Source organism: Mustela putorius, unplaced genomic scaffold (genome assembly GCF_011764305.1).
Source record: "Mustela putorius furo isolate JIRA1106 unplaced genomic scaffold, ASM1176430v1.1 tig00000179_pilon_pilon_pilon, whole genome shotgun sequence".
NCBI classification, from domain to species: domain Eukaryota; kingdom Metazoa; phylum Chordata; class Mammalia; order Carnivora; family Mustelidae; genus Mustela; species Mustela putorius.
This window is the reverse complement of record NW_025421305.1, coordinates 7,494,162-7,509,891: the sequence shown is the minus strand read 5'-3', so window position 1 is coordinate 7,509,891 and position 15,730 is coordinate 7,494,162. Positions and strand designations below refer to the sequence as shown.

General features: G+C 47.3%; 1 long non-coding RNA gene across 1 annotated transcript; it reads left to right on the top strand.

The window, feature by feature from the left end:
• Positions 1–1,900: 1,900 nt before the first annotated feature.
• Positions 1,901–11,937, top strand: LOC101692459. The gene is made up of 3 exons (XR_199953.3): positions 1,901–2,144; positions 7,969–8,093; positions 8,384–11,937. It is a non-coding gene; the product is annotated as an uncharacterized LOC101692459 (long non-coding RNA).
• The last annotated feature ends 3,793 nt before the right edge of the window (positions 11,938–15,730 follow it).

Here is a 15,730-nt window from a genome sequence, read left to right as displayed (position 1 = left end):
TGACCTCTGAAGATGTGGGAAAGAAGGCAGGAAGCCAAGGTAACCCTAACAATCAGAGTCATTCCAGTGGCTACAGAAGCACTTGCCTGAAATTTCCCTTCAGAACCACCTTCCCATTGGACACAGCCCTGTCAGCCTGCCATGGCTGCCTATGGGATGTCTCCTGACTGGGAAGGTCGAACAACTAGCTGAGGGGTTCAGCTTCCGGGGTTTACTGCAATGCAGTTACACAATGAAAATGTTAGCTCAGGATTCGTCAGCTAGTGCCCTTGGTGTGGGGGGAATTGTGTGTATATATTTTAATCAGCTTTACTGAGATGCAATTTATGTGAGGTAAAATCTGCCAATTTTAAGTGTCTGCTTAAATGACGTTTGGCAGACACATACAGTTGTATAAAGGCTACCACGATTAGAATATAAGACATTTCCAGCATCCTCCCAAAGTGCTCTTGTGCCCTTCTGTAGTCATTTCTACCCTCATTTCCCAGACCCTGCGAACCACTGATCCGTTTTCTCCCTCCATGGGATCATACAATAGGCAGCCCTTTTGAGTCTGGCTTCTTCAGGTTTCCTCCTGAAAAAGAGAACTCGTGGACTCAAATTACCCCAGTGGGTAACTGAGCGTTAACGGGTCCTCTCAGGGTTCCCTCCATTTTTATTATTTTGGGGGAGGTGGAGAGGGAGAGATGTAGAGAGTGGAGGTGACCTCCCGCATTGCAAGGATTCTCTCATGACCTGGAATTGCCGTGGTGGAGGCCTAGCTCTGGGTGTCAGTCAAGCCTACAGACCTGGCAGTGCTGGTCAAACCTGAAACTTCCCTTGGCCCAGCCTTATTCAAGGTCCGTTCTCTAGTCTCTCTCCCCGAGCCGCAAGATCTCTACCCAGATCAGTCCTGATACCGATTAAAGATGCACAGGGTTAAGAGCACAGGATTCAGGGGTCAAGCAAAACAGGTTTTGGCTCATGGTTCTGCTGCTGACAAGTGCTATGGCTTTGGGCAGTTTCCTTAATTTTTCTGAGACTCAATGTCATTCTCTGTATAATGGAATAAAACCACCTACCTCCGGGTCCTTTTGGGTGAATTAAATGATATTAAATATAGAAAGTGTTTAGTACAGTTTTTGGCACATGCTCTGCCCTCAACAAAGAGCTATTATCCTGGTTTCTCATTTTGAGTCTTAGGTTCAGAGTGGTCATTGGGTTGACAAGATACAAAGCTAATTGGGGTCAGAGTTTACATCTTCTCCTCTATGTGGACTTGTTGTGAGTAGCAACTCTTTAAGTGGGTGCCATTTCTGTCACAAAAGAGTTCCAAAGGCAGGAGCACCCCCTCTTTGTCCTCAACTCCAAGACGGGCCTTCCGAGCCGATGTTTATTGTGTTGTGACACCAAAACACAGACATGAACAGCAGAGACTAAGGCTCCTTTCCTTGTCTGTTGAGCCGCTGCAGACCTAAATGAAGACTGGCTTCCATCAAGGCTGGGACCAAAATAGGTGCAGAGATTCTCCTGGCTTTGCTGTACTCAACAAGAACATCAATCTTCTCAGAGCAGGGACGGGTGTTTATTTTGTATTCTACTTTTAGTACAGTGTATTTCTCCCAGGGTTTGTTTACATTGCCAGCCTGAAGAATGTGTTCTCCCTCTCTTCCCGCTTCGTGCACCACTGAAAGGGAAATGGCAGGGGATGGAGCAACGGTGGCCATGTAGCTGCCTTTAGGATGACGTAGGGAGGTTCTGGGCCTGAGTCCCCAGTCATCTCAAACAGATGTCACACCATGGGGAATGATTAGCCTCCCCTGCTCCAGAATGTTCTGAAACAACAAAAGGGTGAATTGTGACACATCAGAAAATAAAAAAGGCAGGCCCATTTCTAAGGCACGACTCCCAGCCAGTGGAACAGACCAGCTGGCCCGGCTCATCGATGAGAGATGCTATTTGAGTTGTCATTTCCGTTGCCAGGCCTCACATCTGTAGCTTGGGATGCGCCCACTTGTCTCTGGGATCTGCATCTGCTCCTGGAGCTCATTCAAAGGGAATGGCTCTTGGAATCAAGGTCCATTGTGGAGAAAGATGGCCTTTCCTCTATCCAGTGAAGAGATTTCTCCTTGGGTGCCGCCTCTGGACATCTTGGAACCTGGAAGGTTGGTTTCTCAGGCCCCCACCCCCTATGGATTCTGAAAGAAAAACCTATGGTGTGTTTGGGGGCTTCTCCATGGTTTTCCTGGAGCTCAGTGTGTGTGGCAGGTGCAGGACGATAAGGATTGAATGATGGGCCTGGGTTGATAAGACATCAGAGGAATTTCATTCCTAAAGCTCTACCCAAGAACTTTAAAATGACTCCAAATCTCTCTTTTTAGGTAGGTTCTGCCAGCTCACGTGTTATTTTTGGTTGTGGTCTATAATGTGTTTATGTATTATCAATGATTTACTCTTTTATGTTGGGAGCTCTTATCTGTCAGTTCAGTGCAGAAACAGAAACAACTTCTTTTAACTGGGGGGCTGCTAACTGCCCTATTAGATAAACCTCACAGCCCCGGTGACTTAGCAGAACAGCAGGTGTTTTTTTCTCCCTATCTTCAGTGACCACTGCTACCAACCATCTTATGCTCAGTCACTGTGTCTGTAACCCCTTCCTTATATCTAACACCTTTCTCTCCCCCTCACACACTGGGTGTGGTTTTGTCTGGTGCCACTGTGATGGCCAAGAGCTTCCCTTCCAAATGGTGATGCAGAGACCCAGGCTCATTCTCTTCCATCCTGTGGCTCCACTGTCTCCACAAGGAGCCTTCAAGGTCATTGTGCTTGTCTGTGTTGGACAAATAGAAAGGAAAAGAGCATGGAGATTTTGAGGTGCTGGCTGTTGAGCTCAGATCTGAAAGTGGTTGCCCAACTGTGATGGGTCACAATCCATGAACTTAGGGTCACACCCAACACTAAGGAAGGCTAGGAGACATCTCCTCTGGTTGGGCACACAGGAGAAAAGAAAATGGGTTGGTGAACAGCCAGCCAGTCTGCTTGCCTCTCTAGGGATTGCAAGAAGAAGAAGATGTAATATATATAGAGAGAGTGCTCGCAAAATCCCTGGAGAGGCTGGAGGTATGGCACCAGAGGCTGTCAGTTAGCATCTAGCTTAGAGGTTGCATATCTAGAAATCAAGAAACCTCATCTGCTACTACCACTGGTGTCATCTTTGCACCTCTCCAAACTGGTTACCCACCATTGGAATGTGGAATCCATCTGCTGCCAACTCTCCTCTACTGGTGCCCACTTGCCCACTAGCACACTTGCCAAGTCTTCCACCTTTTGGAGCTTGCATAAGTGGGTTTTGTTCACTGGACTAAATGCACCCAGAAATGTGGCTCTCCTGGAGGCTGGGAGATGCAGTTTCAATCTTCTTTCTATGGGACACAGGGAAGAGGATAGGAGTTGGAAACAGATACCAGTGCCAATACTGTCTCGGGCACAGCAAACTCATTGGGTGACTGCTGCTTTCACCATTGCTACCATTCCCATTTTGTCTCTGCTGACTGCTTCTTTTAGCATGTCCTTTATCTCCTAGTCAAATCACTGAGTTTTGGTGGTTTTTTTTTTTTCTTATTGTTGTTGTTGTTTTTTGTCTTTTTTTCCCCCTCACTCTCAATGGTGACTCTGCCGGATGCTGCCATCATGGGAGAGTTTCTCCTCCCACAGTGGTCAGTCTGGATGAGTTCTCAAAGGGGAGCTGGCTTTCACAAGTTTATAGTTCTCTGTCAGACTCCATCGGAGGCGTTGGAAGGGTACCAACATCAAAGGCGAGCCCATCTTAGGGATCCGCTACTGTCCTATGGAAGGCTCAGGCTCCTCCATCCCTTTATGAAGATGAGAACAAGAATTGTTTCCATTTGTAGAACCAGCTAGGAACTTGCAGAATTTGGGGCATGCCTCGTCTCTCATTTTCCCCTCGGCTGATATTTCCCTCTACTAACTTAGGGGGTCCCTGGCCAACAGGCTGACTTTGGGGGGTGATGCTTTACTCAGAACTCTTGAGGGGACGGTGTATCTAGGAACACCCCTCCCCCCACCCCAAGGGCCATCACCAGGCTCTGATCTGCTCCTGAAGAGCAACCTGGTAAGGACAGCAACGTGGTGCTCCTTTCCCACAAGATCTCAGCTTGTGGGTTTTCTCAGAGCCATCCTGGGTGGGGCTGCCCCACAATGAGTCCCACAGCCCCGTGGAGACCATCTGCTGCTTGCTGGAGTCTGGGTGGCAGATTTTCTAGAAGGATCTCAGAAGTCAATGAGTGAAGGCAGACCTGCCCTGGAGAGGAGGCATTCTGGCAGCGGAAGCTCAGGGAATTAGTTTGGAAAAGAAAGTTTTATAATAACAGTGTTTTAGTTCCTGCTGAATAAAACATTCACAGGGCTTTTCTTCTCCCAGCAGAAAAATAAAATACTCTGGTGGCAAGAGAACAGTTGTTGTTGTTTTTAAATGTTGTTTTTAATAAAAATCAGATGCTAGCAGTCATTTGACCTCTATACCACTCTCCTGCCTGATCATGGACTGGGCATCCTATGGTGGCACAGGGGACACCATGTCCTAGGGTGACACTGAGGCACTCTCATTGCAGCAGATGCGGAAGCAGCCATTCGGGTGAATGGGGCATGAGCCCAGAGAAGGTATAGCCAGCTGCACACAGACCAGTAAAGACGGTTGTTACACATCTGGTAGGTAGTTCCACAGCGACACAGCTAATGGTGCTGGTATTTAAATGGTCGTCAGTAGACTCTGGATTCTGTGAACCCAATTAAGAAGATTCCGGAAGCTCTCTCTTGGTGCCTCTCTACTCTCATTTGGCTGCACACCCGCCAGCGGCAGCGCTCTGCAGGGCTGTCTCCATCGCTTTCAGGGAGATGGGAGATTCTGGAGTGGGGCATCTCAGGGGTGACCTTCTCAGGGGTGCTGCTTCCCTTGGTCCTCTCGGGCCTGGGCGAGAAGCCAGCCTGACACCTTTTGCTTTCTCAGCGTTTGGCTCCCATTAACCCCGACTTGAGGAAGCTTAGAGCCGGTTAATCCTCAGGATTCAGTATTCCTGAGGGCCAGGTTATTTGCTTTAAACCCTTTGGCAAGTGAAGCAAGGGGAGGTGGTTTTTCTTCTAAATAGACCTCCCCTGACTGGGAGGCAGCTGGCTTCCCCCCTGTGTCTTCTGTAGGATTCCCAGGTCTGGCCACGGAGAGCAGCCACTCCCAGACCTTAGGGATTTATTCCCAGTTGTAATGCCAATATCTCTGGCCAGGAAAATTTATTCAGAAAGGTTTGTTTTTAACACCTTGCCTGAGAAGGTTGAAGGGTGAAAGCTGCTCCTAGAGGCTTTGAGGTGGGACCAAGTGTAGAAGAGGGATGTCTCTGACAGTTCCCTTGAAACCAGCGTCACTCCACCACCTCCTAATAGACTCCAGGCTGCACAGGAAGGAGCCACGATCCAGACCCTACTGTGGAGACTTTCATTCCACCCATACATTTGCTTTGGCATGGGTCAGTCCCGTGTGTGCTTATTGTCCTGGTGTGATTCTCCACAGTGGGCCCCCCTCTGCTCTCAGAAGGTTCAACATTTGCCCCCTCTCTGTAGGCACATCATGCAGGATGATGCACTGTGTTTCCTTTCTTTTGTTGAATCTCTTAATTGTCTTTCTTGTTTTGGGGGAAGCAGCAAGGAGATGTTCTTGTGATGTGCTTTGAAGGTTGGGGTTCGGAGCTGATGGCCAAGAATTCTTGAGATGCAGAAAAGTGTTTTTTATGAAAGCACAGGGTTGTGAGAAGCAATTGATTGTGTACATCGGAGCTGGGGGGAACGTAAAGACATAGGGAAGTTTCCAGAAGGACTTTCCTGTGCTGAAGGACTCACCAGCTCTTAGAGGCCTGGCTAGTGTCAAGATAAGGTGGTTTTTCCCTCTAGCAAAGCGTTAACATTGAGATAGCTGGGAGTTTCCTGGAGGAACATCAAGCGCTTCAAGCGCTTGTCCGTGGGCCCCCGGTTATAAGGACATTTAATTTTTGCTCAGACTCCTCCCTGCCTTTGTTCTCCACATCGCTTCTATTTTTACACAGCAACTTAGTGACAGCCAGAAACAGGAGCTGATTGGGGGAAAGCCAAGGCAAGCCTGAAAGAAGTCGAGCTGCCCAAAAATGCAGAGCAGAGTGCCCCACTGGGTCTGTGGTTCCTCCTCAGGCTTCTGACTCTCCCTGTGACCACGTGACCGCTGCCCCGAGGCCATGGGGGAGAAGCTTTGCGAAGCTGCTGTGGTGGGCTGGTCTACTGCCGGCCCAGTGGCCCAAACGGAACTCATTGGGGTATCATGTGCTGAAGAGGTGGCGGTGGGGTAGGGGTAGTTTGTGAGACCCCGGGGCTAGGTCACAGTCACATAGGCTTCCAGTTCCAGAAAGTCAAGGCTGGTAACTCGGCCTGGCTGCCCTTACAGGGAGGATTCTTGGAATCAGGAAAGATGGCCAAGGACAGGTTTGGGTGGTTCGCTCTGCTGGACTGACCTGCGTTCAGATCCCAGAGTGTTTGGAGATTTGTATACACACACTCTGTTTCCCTGTCTTTGTCTCTCTGTGTCTGTCTGTCTGTCTGTCTGTCTCTCTCTCTCTCTCACACACACATACACGCACACACTTCCATCCACAGTGTTTACTGTGTAGCAGGCACTCAACATATGGATGGGAGGTGACCGTGTGGCCCAGTGGAACCAGATCTGGTTTGGGTTCTGGTCCCCCCAGCTCAGTGATTTACTAGTTGTGTTAGCCTGGCCAGGTTTCATAAACTTTCTGAGTCTCAGTCTCCATAGCTCTCCTTAACCATGAAGTGTGGTATCTGTGAAGACTGGCTGGTCCAATACCTCCCAGTCCCTAGCGCCAGGTCTGAACGATGGCGTCAATCAAGAAATGGTCGTCACCGGTTTCTCCTCATCCTCATTTCAGCTGTAGTTTTAAGACCCTTTAAGTTGAGCAGGGAAGGCTTGCAGAAGAGGAAAAAACTCTCTCCTGGCAAGGGTATGTGCCCATGGGCGAGATTTTCTCAATGTCTGTTCTCATATTCCTTCCTGAAAGCTTCTAGCTCTGCCTCAACTCAGCTAACTGCATATACTCCACGGGACCTGCAAGTGCCTGGCCCCTGGCCGGCTAGAGGTGTAGTTGCTGTTACTGGTTGACCAGGGGCCATGCACCTCGGAGATGGGTTTTTGTTCTTCGAGGTTCCTGTGGGTGGGCCCTATGGAGATGTAGCATGGGTGTTCGTCTCTCAGACACTGCCAAGGGCCCGCTCCTCTTTTCCTTTCCTGCTGTCCCCAAACAATAAGAGGGTAACGGGATCCAGTCCCCAGAAAACAGCGTGCTCTTGGCCTGTTTCTATGGTGCATCATCTGTGTTTGGCCTTGACTCTCCTGTGTTCTGCGCTGTGAGCAGAATACCAAGTGGCATGGAGGAGAAGCAAGCCAGGCACTGGCGGCCCAGGGTGTGCATTGTCAGGGGGAATATCATGCTACGTGCACAGAAAATAACTTCCTTTTCTCCATTTCATAAATTAGCTCAGCGATCCCTGAGATTATGAACCTTTATTCCCATAGACAGTGCTTTCAAAGGAAAAAGAGAAACAACAACAGTAACAAAGGACTCAGAATGCAGTTCTCTCGGCAGTTCCAGGAAAGGAAGCAGGGGTGGGAATACGGTCTAGAAATCCTTCCAGCACCCTCAAGCTCTCCGTCTTCCCCGATCCCCACTTTTTTTCTCCCAGCCTCACCCCCCACTTTGACTGCTTTATCACAAGAAGCTTGGATGAAGGCTTCCGCTCTTAGCGGGGGCTGCCGGGCTGTGGAGAAGTGAAGGGGTCCTCTTTCCAAGAGGAGGAAGGTCTTGCAAAATGCTGGATTCCTGTGCCTGGTAGTCAGCTTACCAGGCTTCTCAGAGAGAGGTTTATCTTCTGTCATAGAATTTGCCATGGAAGCAATGACAATCTTGTCATAGAAGCAGTGGTGATCAGAGCAAGAAATGAACCAATACATCATCTGGACTGACTCCTGTGTCATATAGATAGGAAACTGAGACCCAGAGAGGGTAAGTGACTCACCTGAGGTCCTCACACAGCTGACACGGGCGCTGGGCCTAGGGCCCTGGTGAGCAGTCATGCTTCTGCCAAGGAGCACACTTGGGGTTCCCAGGGGATCTCTTTCCCATCTCATTTTATTCCCAAATACAAAACCCATTCCTGTTTGTTCTTAATCTACTTGTAAACTCTAATGACTAGTTCTAGTGTTAAATACTTCACATAATTTACTTAATTAGCTAGTTGCTAACAATGTAAAGTAATTTTCATTGACCTTTTATAATCTGTGTTTCTTCCCCAGAAAAGAAGTTCCAGGCATCAGTGTGTTGGGGCCACTGGCATAAACAGTGAACGGCTTGATGTAAAACCAGAGTCCAGTTGCTGAAGGCCTGCTTCCCTCCACTAAACACCCTATATCTCCTTATAAAGTAAAGGGTAGAGGGGAAAAGGGAACATTTTTGGAATTAAGAGCATTATGCACACCTATATATTTACTAATCATGGAGGCCAGTTAATGTTCTATGTTTGGGAGATTGGGACCCTGGGGGCCTAACTTCGAGTCTCATCTCTACCCTGTTCTAGCTGGATGACTTTGAGTGAAGAACCCATCTCCAAGACTCTGTTTCTTTACCCATAGTATGGGTTTGATACCTGTGCCTGTTCTGTGGAGTCGTTATAAGGATAAAGTGAGTTGATATATGCACCAAGTTTCTAATACTGTATGTGGCACACAGTAGGTCTTCAACAAGTGCAACTTATTATTATTGCTCATAAGCATTTAGAGAAATATTTGAAGGTTCATGAAAGTATGAAGAAGGAAAGCCTCACTTTCCTCCCTCGGTTTGCTGCTTTCCCACTGTGGGATCATCATGGTATCATGAGTATGTATAATTTAGCAGGCTGCTTTCTCCATTTAGCATTCTTTTGTGAACATCTCCTCTTATTCTTCAAACACAGGATTTTTAATGTCTACAAAGTATTTCATAAATTGACATACCATAATTTATTTAACTATGTCCCTATTGTTGCAATTCAGTTTGTTTTCCCCGTTTTTTCCCCCTTTGTAAATATTTTGGCACATAGGTCTTTGCCTGCACGTTTGATCATTTTCTTAGGATAGATTCCTAGAAGCAAAATTATTGGGTCAAAACATAAACATATGTCAGAATCTTGATTCAAACTGTGAGCTGCTTTGCAGAAAGAAGCCATGCTTTACTCTGTAAAGCTTGTTCTCCAAAGCTGCTCATGTCAGGATTTGCCACTGGGCTATTTGTGTGGTAGGGGAAGTCGAATACTTAACACCCTCAGTCAGTTGAAGGGTAATGTCCTATTCCTTCTCTTCCTGGGCTGCACATAGGACCACTGGTAATGTCCCTGATTCGGGAATCCTTCAGAATCTCCTCCTCGGGAAGCCTCAGCTCTCGCTGGTTTGGAGACTCACACAAACCTGAGCGGACCTCACAAACTCAGCCAACCTCATTCAGTTTTCTGATAAGGGGAATGGCATCCGTCATCATGCCCATCTTTAAGCTTTCAGAACAGTTGAGTCTATAGGCTCTTTGCTAGTATATTGCTTGGGGATAATACCCCTTAAATGTTAGAAAGTTACTGCTTAAAGGTACCCTCTATATCCTTGACCAGTCTGGTCCCATTAAGTGGTCTTCAAGAACATGTATTCTCTCCACAGTGTGCGGGTGGTGACCACCTTATAGGGGTGCTTTGCCAATACCTCTCTGGGTCCAGCATAGGGAATGCTTGCCACATGGCTTAGGCAGTGCTAAGCTGCTCCTCAAGCTTCTCTTCCTTGAATCCAGAATCTTTACCTTTTCTGGATTCACCCTCTCTAACCCCCCAGTTCTGGGCTCCCATTCTTCATGCTTCGGGTGCTGTCTACATACCTACTTGGTCCCTCTGCTGCCAAAGTCTTCCTCCTCCAGTCTGTCCTACACACAGCCACCAGATTAGTCTTGCCTAGACATAGTTTTGAGGCTGTCCTCCTCACTGTGGACCAGATTAAGTGCACTCTTGAGGCTGTCCATTGTGTAGACCCTGTTTCCTGGTTACCCCATAATACTTCCCAGCCAAAGAGCCATTACTCAATGTTCCCGGAAAGGACCCAATCTTTGTCAGATTCATTATTTTCCTTTTGCTTAATTGCCCTCCTTGCTCCTGTATCTCTCTTGAAATTTCATCTGTCATTGCCCATCCTAAGTACCTATATGCGAAGGATGTCTTAACCCCCGTCCCCAGAATGAAAGCTCACCCATCACAAACACCTATGCACATCACTTCCCTTTTCTCAGTCCTCCATAATACAATATTTTCTAATCTTCTCCTTGTCCAAATCTTGGTAGATAATAAAGAAGACCTACCTTCATTATCTGTTATTATCAAATCCTCCCTTTGTATCCATCTCTGTAGATAGTAAACTCCTGGAAGAATGAACAGCGCTCACCTCTTTTCTGTACCCATTACATCACCCCACAGAATGTTTGGGACGTGGTGGACACTCAGGTCCTGAGACGGAAGTTCTCCAACACAGTCTCCCTCTTGTGCTGCCACAGAATGGGAGCAACACAGCTGCTTGGATTTATTGCTTTTCCCAGGAGAGGCAATTACAGCGCTTTATCTTTCCCTTTGGCTTTCAGCCAGTGGCTCTGCACCTAGTTTCTAATTTTCTTTGTGTTTGAAGGGATGTTCTGCCTACTCAGTCAAAGCAAAATGGTGTTAGAGTTGCTGCTGTTTATTGAAAGACTACTATGTGCTGGACACGTGTGTTTTCCATAGGGGAGCTCATTCATTACTTTCCACAAAAATCTTATAAATTAGGTATTATTATCCTGCTCTTTGACGAGAAAATGGAAGCTCAGAGAGGTTAAAAAAATCCTACACCCAAATCACTAACGTAGTAGGTTAGAGTTTGAGCTAAGAGTTGAAGCCAGATCTATGGGCCCAAGTCCCTTTCATGATGTCCCAGCAGAAAAGGATGAGTGGAGTGGGGCAGATGTGAGGCTCTGGCTCAACTTTCCTAGGATCTGAGAGCCTGGGGCTTTGTAGTGGGGAGTATGTGTGTTTCCACTGAAGCTTGGTTCTGCTAGTCATGCTGAGCTCCTGGCACCACCTTGTCTTGTTGCAGCAGCACCTATAAGAGGGCAGGGAGGTGGAGCGAGGGCATTGCTTGGGTCTGAGTGTCCTTGGTGCCCCAGAGGTCTATAACTCTACACTTACTCTGTCTCCTCCAGAGATCTCCAGAGCTCCCAGACCTATCACTGAATCAATGGCAAAATATACTCTTGGCATTGAATTATGGGGAATCTGATAGTTTATTGTACTCTCCTGGTCATCTGTTTGCTGGGGGGAAAGCAGTTGAAAATGGGTATAATGTATGCTGATATTAAGACAGTCTCAAATGTCTTCCTTTAGGTATCAAAACTGGTATGTTGTGATAATTCAATGCTAATTTTTAACTCTGAAAAATAGCATCCAAGCATAGTACTTGGATGCTACAGTAAAGCAATTATTTAATAGACATTAATTGAATATGTGAATGAATGAATGAATTCAGGAATACAGAAATAAATGAATGGTATTTTAAGATTTGTTTTGCATAGCAAACAAACGGAAATAGTGGGGAAGATGGTATTTTCCAATTATTAGTAGCATGCCTTTGGGTAACTGATTCTGATACTCTGTTTTGTCATGTGTAAAGTGGTGATGTTAATATCCACTGACAAGATCTGTGAAAAGTCTGAAATTTGGGGGCACCTGGGTGGCTTAGTGGGTTAAGCCTCTGCCTTCAGCTCAGGTCATGATCTCAGGGTCCTGGGATCAAGCCCCACATCTGGCTCTCTGCTAAGTGGGGAGCCTGCCCCCCCCCCAGCTGCCTCTCTGCCTACTCGTGATCTCTCTCCCCCCCACCTCTGTCAAATAAATAAATAAATAAATAATCTTAAAAAAAAAGTCTGAAATTTTGCCTTCCTTCCATCTAACATGTTAGCCTGTCATGGTTTCAGAAAGGCTGGGAGACAACATGGACTTTATTACTCAAGACACAGCAAAGCATGAGCATCACTGTATTTGTATAACTTCTCCTCGCAGGTGGCTCAGATGGATACCTGTGCACTTGGGGAGCTGTGTCCTAGGAGAGTGACCCCAGGCATAGGGATCCTGAGTTTATAATAAGCAGTTAGTGTGCCTGCCCCTTCCTCTGGAGGGTGATACTATCTCTACCTCTCCAGGCCATTTGCTATTCAGGGGTTCTTGAGAAGATATTCTGGACTAAAGAAAGCCATAGCTTTGTTGGGAAGACATGTATGTAGAAATGCAGGAGATCCAGGAAGAATCATCTCCCAGCACCATCTCATGGATCTTTTTTATGAGGATGAAATGAACTAATGTAACATGTCAGTCAAGATGGTTCAGTTATTGCAGTAACAAATGACTTCCCAACTTTCAGTGTCTTGAACTTCCAAAGATGTACTTCTTGCGAATGCCACTCACTCATGGGGATTAGTGGGAGCTCTCTTCTAGGTCTTCCTTACTCTGGGTCCTAGGCTGAAGGAGACTTCATCATGTGGCACATTGACATGGCAGGGGGAAATCGAGTGTGCAAAATGGCATGCTGGCTGTTAACGCTACAATCCTGCAAGGAACATGCGTTTCTTCTCTCACATGTCTTTGTCCAAGCCAAGTCATGTGGCTAAACCTAATTTCAAGGGAGAAGGGAAGTGTGCCCAGAAGACGACCTAAAATACTTATTGGTGGCTAGCACGAAATACCGTTAGAGAAATGCAAAGTCCTACACAAAGTGTGGCATACAAAAAATTGTAGCTTCCTTCTTTCTTTCCACTCCTGAAGCCATGAGTTTGGGCACGGACAGAAGTGTGGGTCTTTGGTCCGGAGGAAACTCATAGTGATCATGGATTCAGATTGTTCTCTGGCCACTTGTGGCAGTGGTTAAGAAAATTTGCAGAATTTCCAGGGTAAAGTTGTGTGCCCAAGCTTATAAATCAAATTAATCCATATTAATTACTAACATGCATTCAAGTTCACAAGTCTGTTGGTCAACATGAAAAAAAGAAGAAACAAAATTTCTCTCAATCCCCAATTACTGCACAGAGATAATAACTAGATTGAGAAAGGATAAAATTTTGATTTGTTTTTGTTCACAAAGCAATGCAATCACAGATTCAATAGCTGAAATACTTCCTGATCTGAACTTGTGCCCCGCACCCCCTCCCCATGCCCGGTCCTTAACGGAAATCACTGAATGTCATAGAATGAAATAAACATTAAGGATCATCACAGCCTCCATGCTTTAGAGTTAAAAAATGCCAGAGGGGTATTCATATCTTCAATAAATATTCATTAAGCTCCCTTATGCTCCCATCGATCAGGCTCTGTGTGAAGGATCTGAGTATAGTGTAGGAAACAAAACACAGTTCCTGACTCCATGGAGCTTAGAGTCTAGAGGGAAAGAAAGATCACAATAACAGGACCACTTATTCACAGCTTGCTTACTAGGGACTGTGCACCGGGCTGTGTGATCTGTCTGCATCTCATAAAAGTCTCAACAGCCTGTGGTGGTTTATTCTCACAATAACTGCTCAGAGTGGCTGGAAGCAGAGCTTTGGCCCCCTGTGGTCAAAGCTCAGCTGTTGGACATATTCTGTGGGTACCAGAGTTTTTAGGACAGAATTACAGATGTATCCACACCTAGACCTTGTCACTAAGCTGTAGCCGAAGAACCATCCTCATTCACAGGCTTGGATTCCCCCTCTCCAGCCTGTGCCTTCTTTTTGTTCACATTCTCCATCAATGACTGAGTGACTAGGAGAACTCAAGGCACATCAATCAGGCGCCAGGCAATGCGCATGTACGGTTATCTTCCTACAATTATCTGCAAAGGTAGGAATGACTCTGATCACTCTACAGATGAAAGGGAGGATCCGAATGTGAGCAGACACTTGTCTCTTATTTCAGGACTCAAAACTGGGCGAGGTAGTCAGGACTCAACCAAGGCATCTGAGCCAGGACCCTTCCCAGGGTCATGACGCTGTGTTTCCTCACTGCTGACAGGTCTGACCAGGGGATGCTCATATAACCACGGCTCCTGCCAGACATCCCTAAGTCCCCCTGCAATCATGCCGGGTTATGAGATCCAGGCTGGTCGAGCACAAGCAGACTCAATCAGGGAGCCCCTGCCTCTCCTCTCTGCAGTAGTAAAACTTGCAGCTTTTACTTGTCTACTCTAACGAACTCAGCAAACGTTGATTAAGCAGCTTCAACATGGCAGGCCCTGAGGCTAACAGGGTGAGCCGACACAGCCCTGGTCTCCAAGGGCTGAAAATCGAGGGTATAAAAGAAACTTAGAACCACAGCAAGTTATAATGCAAGTAGATTTAACCCAGGATTATATCAAATAAAGTGCAACAGGACAACAAGGAGAGAGAAACTCCTACTAGGCAATCTAGGAAGGCTTTGCGGGGAGGTGTGCTTTATCAGGGCCTTGAAGATTAAGTAAGACTCAAGGGCTAGAGGCCAGGCAGTGAGGAAGATGGAGGGAAAGGGTGAGTGTGAAGGAGCCAATCTTGCAGCAAGAAGGAGCAGATTCTCCTAGAAACTGGTAAGGGGGGCTTGGGGAGGATTGCTTTTCCAGAACTCACAAAAGCTGACCCATTTTCACAGAGGCCCCAGGGAGGAGCAACTTATGGGGTGGGGAGGCACAGTCAGAGGGGCTGCTTCCGGGGTGAGCTGAGAAGAAAGAATACTCTGGATACTTGGAAAGTCTTATCTGAAAGGGAGCCATCTGGTGCTTAGCACCAAGCAAATTTTTTCTCCAGGCATCTGGGCTTTGTGAGGGTGGGGGGGACCTACGGTGGCTCCCTGGGCTGATGAAGGGCTGCATCTCATGCCTGAAGCCTGACTGGTCCCAGCCTCCGCACCTCTGCACAGAGCTGTCCCCACAGTGAGCTGATGAGCTGACAGCTGTCTCTTTAGGAGCCCTTTGGGTCTGCCTCCCACCACCCCTCCCACCCCCCCGCGCGCGCTTTGGGAGAAGAGCGGTAGGATTTTAATCCTGGCCACCTACATCTGGGAAAAACAATCCAAATGTTAGCCCATCTGGAGGGAGAGCGAATCCATATCTTCTGCAGCCTGTATCCCTTGATTTTCATCTCTGGATCTTTAAATCTCGTTATGAAGCCAGAACAAACCCCCCTGCAAGCCTGTCTCCTACCCTGCAGGCAGCCTTTCGACATCTCTTTGTGCAAGGTCTTCTGATGCTCCTCCTCCCTAACAGAGCTCCTTTCAGCTGGGTGTGGCACAGCTCTTCAAACAGTGGAACAAAGCCTTGCTCCACCCCCACGAGGGAAGAGACAGTCATAACTTGCCTTCCTCCTGCAGGAGAGGCGACAAAGCCAGGATAGTGCAGTAACTTGGTCACAGCCCCAGCTCCTCCGGCCTCCGTAAAGCAAGAGTTTGGCCACAACGCCCCTGTGCTCACATGCTTCTGTAAGAGCAGACTCAGGTGTTCCAATATGAACTTGTACATTTCCCAGTAAACCGGACCCTCCTCCTGTGTGCCCTGTTGGGGAAAAGGCAACAACAAGTTGACTACCCAAGCTAGGAACTTTCAACTCAACCAGGC